Genomic DNA, 13,719 nt, shown 5'->3' with positions numbered 1-13,719 from the left:
AGAGAGAGAGAGAGAGAGAGAGAGAGAGAGAGAGAGAGAGAGAGAGAGAGAGAGAGAGAGAGAGAGAAGGAGGTGTGTGTCTGTGGCCAGGGCCTGTCTGATGGTCACCCACCCCACAGCGTAAATAGTTATTCCTAAATAACAGAAGGGCTGATGCACACTGGAAAGGTGGGAAAACAAGCTCACACCCCTCCAAAAGAAGGGTTTGGATGTGTGTGTGTGTGTGTGTGTGTGTGTTACATTTGACACACGCAATCATCACACACACTTGCAGACTCATGTGTGTTTTCCTGAATTATGTTCCTAGCAGAATCAGCTGTTTTAATCTGGTCCAACCCACAGAAAAGAGGACTTGTTCTTCTTCTTCATCCCTCCCCATGCAGGACAATCATAATAAAGAGGAGCTGGTGGCATTAGTATGTAAGGCCTGCTTCCGCTGAGCGAAGAGCAGAGAAGTGCTTTTGAAACGTATGTCGTCCAGACTCTGTAGAATCAATCAGGAGGGTTTTGTGAACTTGACGCTGGGCAGCTCGACAGGATGGAAAGCCTCTTTGTAACATTGCAGCCGCTTTTCTAACTCGGAGCAGAGCCGGAGAGTCCGCCTGCATGTCAACAAGCCAAACACTCAACCAGCCAGCCTGCCCAGACAGACACACAACAGTCTGTTAGACAGACAGCCCTGATATTTACTGCATAAAGTTTCCACTATGGATATCCATCCACTTCAAAACATGTGAGCGAACGAGGATGAAGTCACCCTCTCATCACTGGAGCTATTATGAGGAATGGATGCTTCCCAGTTGCCTCTTTTTTTTTCTTTGAAGCAGTCCCCCTTGAAGTGTGTTGAAAACGCAGATGTCACAGTTTCCAATCGGCAGTGAAATTAGTGATGTTTTGATTGCGCAGGGCTCGGAGATTACCAACGTAAACAGGTCTGGTGCATAGATCATCATTTCAAGAGGAGGCATCATCCCTTTTTTCCACTTTATCCAAACTCGGCGGGCCTCTTTGGCTTAGTACTGATGAGAAGCGGACGTCCAGCTTCCAGTTTTTCATCTGAGCATAAACCTAATGCTGGCTAAAGTGATATTTCCTTTTGGTAGAACATTTAAATGGACGACCACCAAAACTGGCAGCTTGAGCACCAAACTTGGACTGAAGTTGTCTTAAAAAACATCTTTCCATCAGTTTATTTGGCTAGATAAGTAAAAACAGGCGAGAGATCAATATAATCTAATCTTCTTTCACTCTAGAGTTGAACATCTCCTCAGGAATGTCTTCCTGTTGTCAGGTTTGATGAATCAAGGAGGTGTTTGGCGGTTGAACATTCCTGAACTCAACACTAAATCTAACGACCTCACGCCACTCATTGATTATTGACTGCTGGTGCGAAAATACAGCACGTCCTGGGTTGGAGTTGAAGCTTAGAGTCGTCTCTTGGGACATCTGATCCTGAAAGAATTCACTGTTTGATGATAGATTCACATTTTATCCATCTTCATACACCGCAGACCCATCGGTGGCACCATTTTTTCAGAATCGAGTCAGCGGAGGCACCAAAGTCTCCAAAGATACAAAATATTTGAGAGCAAATTTGGAACAAATGTCTATAAAATGATACCCAAGACTCCTAGAATATTTCCATTTGTTGTGACACTGTCCCAACAAAATCAATGTGGAATATTAAAGGGAAAGCAAAGTGTCCACGAGATGAAGGATCAAGTCATATACAAGACAAAAATCACATAACCTCAAATTCTTTGGCTAATAAACATAGAATCCAAGATCAAACTACATAATTTCGGTAATTTAGTCTTTTCCTGTGTTTGCAGGAAGTTGGGTTCAGTAAAAACTCTCCAACAAAGACAAAAATCAGAAAACTATCTGCTGGACCTGCCTGAAATTTTTTTAACCACAAAAATATTACTGCATGTACCAATGCTTGAAATGAAAACCAGAGCTGCACCAACCTATTGTGCACTGTGGCGGCTCCAAATGGCAGCAACAGGTAACTGTCTGTGAACCTCAATACCCAGAAATCCCTAAAACCCTGAAATATTCGTCAACCCAGCTTAGACCAAAGCAAAGAGTGAGCGCACTTAATTTTCCACTTCCTGTCACTTGATTTACTTCAACAGATCAAACCTGATGTCCATTTGGGCAGATTAAGTGAATCTGTTGTGCAATTTTCATCTTAGACCAAGGTGAGATAAAGTAAGTGTTCATGTGTGTTGTCGTGTAAAAGTCCCTACTACAGTATCTGTCAATCCACCAGTGCTTTGTTTCCTCTGTGGCACGGCATGGCAATTCAAAAGCTTCAACATTAAACTGCTTTGTTGGAATCTGAGTAGTCCGCTCCCTCTGCCATGTTTTGTTTATCACGCCAACTGAAAGCTGAGAAAGACACAACAGCAGCAGGGACACGGGATACAAATAGGTCCTCCAGGATTCAGTCCCAGGCCAGCAGGAGTTCATGTCCAGAGGCAGAGGTCTTAAACAATAAACCATCGCTATGCTCGGCACAATGAGATTTTAAGCTGCGGATATTTTTTCCACAATGAGGTTTCCATATCTGTTTATCCCTTCAATCCACCTGCATCTATAAATGATAAAAACTAATCCAGAGGAACAGGCCTGTTTTGTATTCAGGAACACCTTGAGCTGCATGGAGCGCATGCTGCTACAATATCTGTGTTGTCCCAGTTGGGATTAAAGTACTGATTCCACTCACTGAGGGAGTTTGTATTGGACACAACCTCATTAATAATTGCTTAAAACAGATTTCCAATATCAGTTGCAGAACACCCCTCCCCCCCCCTTTTTTTTCTTTTTGGTTCTTCAGTTTTGATAGATTGTTTTATTTACCGTCTCTCTCCAACATCTGGATTCTGGCCTCTGGAGCGGCACACAGCACTGAACAAGCTTGGCTGTGGCTCGGCGAGCTCGGAGATTTATGGCGGAGGCTTATAGCACTCTGCTGTGTTTGGGATAGCGTTGCCCTGCGCCGTCCCACTAAGATCACCATACTCTCCCCTCCCCTGCTTCCCCGCTTTCATTCCAGCCTCTGGCTCATCGAGGAAAACTGTCCGCCCCCCCCCTTCTTCCCCTTTCAGTCTGCATCTGTCACCAACGAGGGACAATAAAAACCACAAGGTCATGTGGCTGTTCTGATTACAAGAAACTGCTGAATGTTCGGTTTGTAGCAAAGGGGCTCAATTAGGCCTCGCGGTTCTTCACATTTGGGTGATTTAGAAGATCTTTAAGCAATAATAACAGTAAAGTAGATGGATTTCTACGCCTTACCCAACTATTGATTGTCTTTTAACAGATTAAACCCATCCAACAAAGGCCTACATCCAGCAAAAATAATCAGAAAAATCCCTCAGCCCTTGGTGTCATTCAGAAAGCATTAGTCGATTGGTCAAACACCTAAATGACCCATTTTTACGTTTCACTGTCATTGACGACTTGCCACCACACAAATGATGACCGTTGTCTGTGAGGAGCGAAGATGAGACATTGCTGTCGATTTCTTCTAAAACTGACCAGGATATTTTCCCGAACCTTATGGAAATAGTTTGACATTTTGTTAAATATGCTTATTCAGTTTCTGGTGGAAAGTTACAAGAAGATTGATACTGCTCTCATGTCTGTCTGTTAAATATGAATCTTCAGCCAGCAGTTGGTTAGCTTAGCTTAGCAAACAGACTAAAAACAGAGGGAGACTACTAGCCTGGCTCTGAGGTAACAAATTCTGCCTGAAGCTCACCAATAAACTTGTTGCATTTTGTTTAACTTGCACAAAACCCCATGTGAAATAATGACAATTTGCTGTTTTATAGACAGTTATGGGCTGGATTATTAATGAGCAGTTGCAAGGCCCCTAGTGGAGATTCCAGGAAGTTACTGCTAGTTTTAAATTTTATCATGATACAATATCGTATCAATTATTTGCTGATATCACAAAGCCTGCCGTGGTACGATTTCGATTAAATTCTGCGATCAATATGAGATGATATCAGTACATGCCCTCACTGTTTTTTTTGGCTGCTTACTATTATCTGGCTGGTGCTAGGCCACTAGGCCTGTTTGTATGTTTGGGAAGGAGGTGCACTTGGAGGGACTGATGACACAGACCAGACATATCTTAGAGGCGTATCTTAAAGATTATGATATGTATCTGTGTTTTCATTTGCACCTGTTATATTGGACTGTTGATCATTCCATCAGTATATCAATCCACAGTGATGCATCATTACACCCCTAGTTGCTGACTAAAGCCAAGATATTGTTCAACACATAATTCCAAATCATTAGTTTTAACTCTAATGTTTTCGTAGGGATTAATGAACAAGACATATTGTATTTGTTAGTGAACTTTACATGTGCAATAGATGGATTTTGTCGCCTTTGGACAGAACCAGGCTAGCTGTTCGCCCCAGGTTCCAACATTTGTGCTAAACTAAGCTAACTGTTTGCTGACTGTAGACTTATATTTAACTGACAGTTATATGAGTGGTATCAATCTTCTCCTCTAACTCTCTGCCAGGAGGCAAACAAGCATATTTCTGAAAATGTCTTTTTTTTTTGCTTTGATCAAGTAGGTTTATTTGCTGAAACCTAACTAAGCCTTAACCTTAACTTAGTGGTGAAAGATCAGAAGAATGATCAAGGAAATGGTTTGATATTTTGGAAAAAGCACCAACAATCTACCTGTTTTGTAGGTCGGATAACTTGTTGATAATTCCTTTTGAATGGAAGCCATTTGATGCAAAGTTTTTTTGTAGACGTCCAATTCATCTTCATAGATTCTCATTAAAATGGAGTTATCATCAAATGGACAGAAAAAACTGAAAAGAAAAGGGTTCAAATTAACATTGGTTTAAGCCTATTTCAGTAAAGCTGATGTTTATATTGGTGCTGAAGGTCAAAGTGACTTTTTGACTATTGCTGCCAGTGAGGATCTTGTACTTTTTTCTCCGGCTAAAATCTCTCAGTTTCTCTGGCCTCTGTCAATTGTTGCTGCTCCACTTCCTCATTTTTGGGCTGAGAAAAGGGAGCACGTCCAATTTTCCTTCATTTGAGGTGCATTACCTCTCCTCCCCTCTTTGTCTCTTTGACTCAGCTTCACCAGGGCTGCCCAGGGTGTCTGTTAAAATCCCTTTGGCCTTTTGTAAAGGGTTCCCATAATAAGAGATCAGTTTGAATGTAATGGAATTGTACTTGAGGAGTGATTTCTAGATAAGTTGTTTTGGCACAGGGACCAAGAGCCTGCAGCTTACTCAGCACATAGCTTTATAATTGGATTTTTTGGCGCATAGCCACAACTAATATTAGATTCACAGGTGTTGGATCATGACAGAAATGTGACAACAAAATGTTCATAGCATGTGGATGCTCTCTGTAGCATGTATCTCTGCAGATTCTCAGCAACTTGCTCTCACTGGGCATGTGAAGGTAGCAGAGCTTAGGGCATGAGAACAGCCAAAGGTTACTCAGAGGAAGGCAGCTCCAGCCTCTGCACCGGGCCTGATACATGTCTATATAAACCTACTGACAGCAGGCTGGAAAAACAACCTGGCAGAGAGAGAGAATGGAAAGTAGAGTGAAGAGGAAAAGAGAGAGAGAGTGTCCAATCCGACCCACCCAGGTTTCGACCTATAGCTCTCTTTGTATTCCCCTGACACAAAGATTTATTATGCAAACATTACCGTTCCCAAAAATACATATTGAAACAATTTTTGGACAAACACAGGAGACAAAGTGAGCGTCCTGCGCTGTCACGGGAGTTTGGAGCTCAGGGCGAGGCGGCGAGGCTGCAAGGAGAGCAGCAAGTGCATTAGTAGTCTCGCTTCAGGAGCCCTGAAAAGGGAAGCAGGCCGGGGCGGCGATGTGGGCCGTCACACAAGAGCGAAGGACTGTCAAAAGAGAAACAAAAAGGAGGGAGAAATGATTAAGAAGCTGCCACGGCCTCCCTGCCTGTCAGTGTGTACCTGCCTGTTCAGTGGAACCAGGCTGAGCAAAGGCTTGAACCCGCAGAGTGTAAACAGTTATAAACACACTCCCATATACGTGTGCATGGACTCACACACACACACACACACACACATACTCACACAGTCGTACAGCTGTATGTCCTCAAAGCACATGCACTCACACACATATGCATCACTGCAGCTTTGAGGTCATTCACTGCAGGCTCTGCTGATTTATACTTCTGAACTGAATCACTGTGGTACCTGTTCCACAGGTGGCTGTGGTGGCTCTGCAGGTATGATGAATAATTGTGATCCACCTTTTCAAAAATAGGTTATTCAAGCTATCCAAACACTGGAAAAATGTGATTGGTCTGCTTCTGCTGCTTCATGTCACTCCCATACTTCCTCTAATGGTCACACCAGAAAGTGACAGAGTGAGATTCCATCAGGTTTAAAATAGGAAGTACTTAACGCTTGTTAGCTTTCTGGCTAAATTACTGGCAAATTGACCTAGCTAGGTCAACAACGGAAAGCAAAGCACATGTAAGAAACACATAGTTCACACTAGGTACTCAACAGTGTGTCACAGCTGATGGCAAATAGGCACGGCAATTTTTATTTAGCAAGAACTGAAGTAAGCTAAAAGGATAGCTTTTACCTTTTTTTGGGTGTGTGGCGTCGGCCCCTCAGAAGTCAACAGTTTATCTAAAGATCTTGAGCTGCGTATTTGAGTCTAGTTGCAGTGACAGGAAGGTAGCGTTGGTTTAATTGCCCACGTCCTCCAGCGCCTTCTGGAGGATCTCAAGGCGTTCCCAGGCCAGATGGGATAATCTCTCCTGCTTGTTTTGGTTCTGCCCCCGAGTCTTCTTCCAGTGTCAAGACAGTTTGCTGTTTTTTGATGTCGCAAATTTGTAGGTCAAATTTCACTAAACTCGATGCTAAACCACAAATTTTTCAGGTGAAATTAGCGAACAGACTGTCGCCTTAGCCGGTGTTGCCCCATTCCCAATAATGCTAGGCAAAACAGCTCTTCCAAATCTATCTAACCTATTTTCACGCCTCACCAAACGTAGAGAAACGTAAACCCCTTGGTCTTTGACTGAATGCACAGCACTGCCACATAGAGTTGAAGATGTCTTCGCTGGGCAGTGGGCAAAATTACAGAACTACAAGTGACTCCCTTTCTGGTTCACAGAAATATAATTAATGCTGACTCCAAAACCTTTCACTTTCTGTAGCATAAACCTGAACCCTTGAGCCTTCTTCACAACAGACAAGATTCAGCCACATTTCTTTAGTCTATGGGAATGAAATGCTTTGGTTGCTCTTTCCTGGTCTCGCTATTTCTCCCTTCAGTTCCATCACATATCTCTGAAACCTGACGTGGCCTCATGTATGCTTTGTATTTTCAGCTAAGTTATTTAAATCTTATTTTGTACTTTACCAAAACACTTTTAAAAATGCAACATAATTTCTTGTTGAGAGTTTAATTAGATGATCTATACCACTTTCATATCTATCTGCTAAATATGACGCTGCAGCCAGGAGACAGTTAGCTTTACTTAGCACAACAACTGGGAACAAGGGGAAACAGCTAGCCTGGCTCTACCTAAAGGTAAAAATAATCCACCTACCCACTCCTCTTAAGCCTACTTATGAACACAAGATATCTTATTTGTTTAATCCAAACAAAAATCAAACTCTTAAAACATACATTTTTGGGATTTTCAAGGGGTTATGTGCAGGACTATTTCTTGACCCACTGGAGTTTTGCCAACATAGCAACTGGGCATACATCCCAAAATACTGAACTATTTCTTTAGCTGTAGGGACTTTGTTGGGGAAATTATAGGACTGTTGCTTTTGTGATTAATAGACAAAATGTTTGTACTGAAAAGTCCAGCGTGCCTCTTGTTAGAACTGTCACTTGCTACAGATTTGCTGCATTATTACTTGAGTTATGAAGATGAGAAAACCTGAAACACTTTCAGATTAAAGTGACTTTTATGGACTTAAATGTGGTCCTCAGATCCAATAATGAATGCATACGGCGCATTGACTTACACCTCAGCTTTCAGAGAGCTGACATATAACGTCCTGAATTGACCACAGCAGCCCTTTACAAAACCACCGGTGGATTTCGTTTCTTTCTGAGAGGCTGATACATCAAAACAGCTTTCTGGATGTTAGCCAGTTGAGGTGACATGTTCTTGGCGAGGTCTGAACTTCTCTGCGGCATGTGAGCGTCATATATTGATCAAGAGAAACCAACCAAAGTTGAGTGAGCCTCCTTTACATATTTGCTCAGGAGCTTCAGCCGTGTTTGTCCATCAACAAAATGTCAACCATGTATTTTATTTCTCACAAAGTACCGCGCTCTCTATTCACTCGAGCTGGGAAATCGTTGGACCTGAGAAAGTCGTGGACTGAGTGCGTTCAAGCACATATTTACATGCACTCACGCACACATTGCTCCACCTCAGGCTTACATCCTCCCTTAAAAAAAAAAAAGTGATGTATGTGTTTTTAGAAAGGACACGTAGGTGAAACTCAACATGCCTCCTCTCTTGTCTCTTTTTCTCAGAGTCGAAGGTATTCAGGAGGGAGAGGACAACGTCGCCCCGCCGGACAATTTACTGCCCTTCTCTGGGAATTCCACATGATCCAGGTATGGGAATGGAGAGTGGGAAAAGCTGGAGCAGTGAACTCACCCTGGCAGTTTTATCTTGATTGTCAGATAAAACAGTATGTGCTGCTCTAAAGCTGTACACCAGAGTCTTTAGCAAGGAGCACTTTAGCTCTGATAAAAATCGCACAAACACAGTGTCATTAGCAAGACCAATAAAAATGCACAGAGGCCTGGAGCTTCTTCTGAAGACAGCAACATCCTTGTGGAGAAATAAAAACCTTTCTTTCAAGTTCATCAATCAAAATCTCTTAAATACTGAACTTCTGTAAAAGGGATATCGGCTCGGTGTCTTTCTCTGTAAAGTATTTTGAATATGAGCACTGCATATGTAGAGAGTAAGATGATTAAATTGTCCATGAAGATTTAGGACTGTCCCGTTAAAAGGTTTCATCCATGGCTGGGTTCGTGCCAGATGCTTATTTTAAAAATATGTCAGATAATGACTGAAACCAACACCAGAAATCAATGATCAGCATCTTTTCACACACTAAATGCTGGTTTAAAATTATGAAAACAGTTTTGAAGCCCCACAGAATATCAGAAATATGTCGATTTTGGCATCAAGATCATATTTTTCACTGGCTGAGATCGGCTCTTAAGCCCAAATGTTCTTCATTAGGAGCTTCTATAAATTTTAGCTCTAAAGGGAGCAACTTGTTTCCTCCTTCGCTCTATTTTCTCTTCCCCATTTTTTCCCATGCTGCGTACTCAGCCAGACACGCAGACACAGGTATGGATTAACACAGGTATATACACACACACTAATGCAAACACATACACACAGTAGCCTGACCGTGCAGGCTAGGTTAAAGAGGAGTTAGGGAGGAGGAGGAGGAACTGCTGGGACTCTGGTTATCCTCAGTCAGGAAAGAGTGTTTTCCCACAGCAGCGCACGCAAACGGCCTCACATGGCTTCTCGTGTAACGCAGCGTTCAACTCTTCTGTCTTTACTGCTCCTCCTCTGTCAGTCTTATCTGATGATGTAGTTTCTAATAAAAAGAGTGACCTATGACCTCTTGCCGGTGATCATCATGAAGCACAGACACTGTCTAAATACTGTATAGCCGAAAATCTATTATGTTTTCTCCCTTGTCACACTTATTTTCAATATACTTTACAACAGTTTGAGCTTATGAATAATACCATACTTTAAATTCATCTCAGAAATTCATGAAAAGGCACCCATGCTTTACACACAACGCTGAGCATAGTTACATACTGACTTCACTTCATTGGCTCCCAGTGCCATGCAGAACCAACTGTAAATGGCTTTCTGCTACAATTCTGACCTGCAATTGAATAAATAAATAAACATTATGCCCCCATAAACAGGAAGACACTGTCTGTTTTCCCCTCCAAACTTTTACAAATCATGGATATTCATACTTTTATGATTTAAAGCCAGAGTATGGGATTTTACATATTCAACCCATTGCCCAACGAGTTCATACAATGCTGATTAAGTCATTGTCAGGGAAAAGGAATGGAGCAGCATCTATAGGAGTGTGGCGCAATCTTTGGTGGAAAATTTTAAGACCGCATCCTAGACAGTTTCTAACGGGAATGCTCCAGATAAAAAAAGACACTCAGTGTTTAGAGGAAGGATTAAAGTAAAACAAAGACTTGAAGAGAACGCTCCTGGGGGCGGTGGAGATTCAGCGAGCTCAGCTGCAGGCATGCGTAGACAGTGTTTGTATAATAACTCTCACCGCCAGAGGGGGAGACAAAAGTTCTGCACTGCGTCTGTAAAGGATACAGCATGTTTTCTAACATAACCTAAACCACCTGTATGATATTTTAACCACGATGATGCTCCATTAACAAAGTAGTTATTTTAATCCAAGCAGCTATCATTTCCTAGAACTAACCGAGTCATTATTGTGGGTAAACCTAACTTAAGAGTGATACGTTATAGGCCTATTTAGAAGGTGCAGACAAATTATGTTCTGCCAATAGAAGCTTCAGATCAGAAAACACGATGTAAACAAGCTACAAATTTTGTCATTTAATTTGCAGGACTCGTGACAGCAGGGTGATAAATGCTAAACAGTGCCCTCAAGACTGCAAACTGACTCAGTAATATTTTATTAGCTAATATTGTATTAGGTTGTAGCAGAACTCCTGTGTGTATTGAACTGAGCAAGGGTGCATTTTATTGCTTATAAATGAACCTTTTAATCTGTAAGAGAAAGGCTGTGTAATATCTGTTATATCATTTCATATCATCTCTCCACCAGTATCTCTGTCTTAGCCTCTTTTTTCTGTCCACTCCTCATTTGTGTTTCATTGTCTGTTTTTTTCGGTTGTATCTCTTCCTCCCTCCCTCTCCGTCCCTGTGGTCGTGATCTCCCACCATCTGACATCTGCTGTGCAGAATGAACAAACTGGTTCCCAATGTTTAGTTGGAGGGGAGCACTAGAAATACACTCCAGTGATAAAGCAGGTGTGGGTGGCTTTTGTTAAACTCTTGTCTTACGAGACTTAATTCCCAAATGTTTTGAATTGTTTGGAAAGGCTGGAGTTGGCAGGGATTTGCTTCTTCAGTGTGTGTGTGTGTGTGTGTGTGTGTGTGCGCGTGCGTGCATCTTTGCGCACTTAAGATAGCTGTGTGTGAGGTGTGTTATACACATATCAAACCAAATGTCATTGGTCTAATGCTCTGATAATTTAGGTCTGACCAATATTTGTTAACCAGGATGACACATTTCAGTTTCCATACCAAACTGACAAACATTCCCAAGAATTTTGAAGCCCATTATAATAAGAATAATGAAGATTTGATCAATATGGAAGCATGATGCTGCTAATGTTTCATCTGAATTTGCTGGCAAAAATATCCATACCTTCAGCAGTGCAGTGGAAATGTTATTCTTGGGTAGAAAAACCTCTGAAGCAGCATTTAAATACTATGCTCTGTGGTCTGGAGGTGCATTATGGTGCATTAAAGCCTTTGACATAACCCCGATTTTAAAAGGGCCATTAAGTCATCTATGACATTTACTAACCTCTATTACCAACCATGTATAATCTTCAAGTCACTTTGTATGACATCGTGCACAAATACTTGCAGTTTAGCAAGTCAGCCTGGCCACATCGTCACATTTCTTGCTCTTTTTCTGTCTTGTGAAACACATCTTTATTGCCTGTTGTACCGGAGCCAGTGAGGAAAAATTCTGCACCTTGCTGTGGTGTGTAATACAGTGAACAAATTGAAATTTTGGCTGTTGTGAAAGCATCAAGCACCATCTTGTCTTACCCAGTCTGCACGTAGCAAAGCGTTGCATCATTTACCGACACCTGTTGCACACATCGGACACACCATAAAGACGAAGTTGTCAAGGCATATTCCAAAACATGTTAAATTGTTCTTAATGCATTATGAACATGCAACGAATACCTTCAGTTAATCAAAAATAAATGCAGTGGAGTAAGAAGTGCAGTATTTCCCTCTGAAATCAATCAAAAGTTGCAGAAAATGAAAGTACAAAACCTTAAATTTGCATTTATGTAGTGTACTTTAGTTAATGTGCTTACCCTCAACCACAGGCTACTAACTCTACATAACTGCAGAATAACTACTACGCTAATCAGATATACAAGACACAGTCACTTTTAGCTTTCATTTTAGTTAGCGGGGGCGAGGGCGAGGGCGAGGGCGAGGGCGAGGGCGAGGGCGAGGGCGAGGGCGAGGGCGAGGGTAAAGATTGGGAAAAAGACTTAAACTAGGAGACGCAGGGAGAAACTTCGGGGAAGAAAAGCCGCAGACTGGAGCCGGTGACGGTGGAAGAGAGGTGGGAGGAGGGTGTGTCGGGTGAGGCTGAGAAGGGTGAGAGCCTTTCTCAGGTAGGTCTGCCCAAACATGACGGCTTGTTTACCTGTCAGGTTGTTGCTTTTGTCTGGGCCTCCCACGAGAGACAAAGAGAGACAGAGCTTAGCTCTTCTCCAAGCAGGACCACCAGTGTAGTGTGGGTGTGTGAGTGTGTGTGTGTGTATGTGTGTGTGTGAGTGTTACAGGGGGAGTGCGTGCGGATATTGGCGTGCATGTCTTCGTGTGCGTTTGTTTAAACATCCTCACATGTTTCTGTGTGTGTAGTTATGCACATGCATGTTATGTGGTTGTGTTCATGCGTGTGTGTGTGTGTGTGTGTTCGTGAATGTGTGTATGACCCTGAGCTGTGTGTGTGTGTGTGTGTTCGTGAATGTGTGTATGACCCTGAGCGCCTGTTGTGTTTGTTGCTGGGCGGGTTTGTGTACAAATGCAAACATGTGTGACTAATTCGTTTTCGGGAGCAGCAGACAATGTACGCTGTAGACGGCTGTGGAATTGGGTTAGGGTGAGGGGTGTGTGTGTGTGTGTGTGTGTGTGTGTGTGTGTGTGTGTGTGTGCGCGCATGTGCATGTAAGGGTGTGTGTGCATGTTTCTTTGTCTGTCTACATATGTTGAGGTATGTGTGTGTTGTAATTTGAGCACTGTCACTCAAACAAGCACATTTATAATGGAGTCTTCCCATTGACTTACTGTAGCCGACAGTGTACGGTGTCATGCAGCCATAATGGACCTAATGATCTGAAGGTAAATTCAACTGGGAGACAGTTCGACAAACAAATCTCAACATAAAGTAGAGCATATCCGCTGTTTCCAAAGCTTTTACCCACATTTCTATATGGATTATCAATCATGTTCCCCCAGGTGGAGATCAATAGATGTGCCTCTTATCTTAATCTTAATCTAACAGATAACAGGTGGTCGTCTACAGCTGGAAGAAACATCAAGGAGGCCATCCACATTCAATACCAAAAGCCATATTTGAACAAAGAGCCTCTTACATGTATGACCACCTCCTCCACTGGTCATGTGATAACAAACAAACAGTTTGTAAAAAATACAAATTGGTAGATGGTGTAAATTCATACCCAATTTATTGTACAGATGTTTGGGAAATTTGTGGCACGGGATGCTTTTATCACTGCTGGCATTATTTTCTTGATAATCCGTTTTGTAACCATCGTTTTCGCTCTTGAGTAAAATATGTTTAAAATGTAAAAAATTCT

The sequence above is a fragment of the Epinephelus moara genome, chromosome 3 (genome assembly GCF_006386435.1).
Source record: "Epinephelus moara isolate mb chromosome 3, YSFRI_EMoa_1.0, whole genome shotgun sequence".
In the NCBI taxonomy this organism is placed as follows: domain Eukaryota; kingdom Metazoa; phylum Chordata; class Actinopteri; order Perciformes; family Serranidae; genus Epinephelus; species Epinephelus moara.
The sequence above is the reverse complement of the archived record's forward strand: the minus strand, read 5'-3'. Positions refer to the sequence as shown.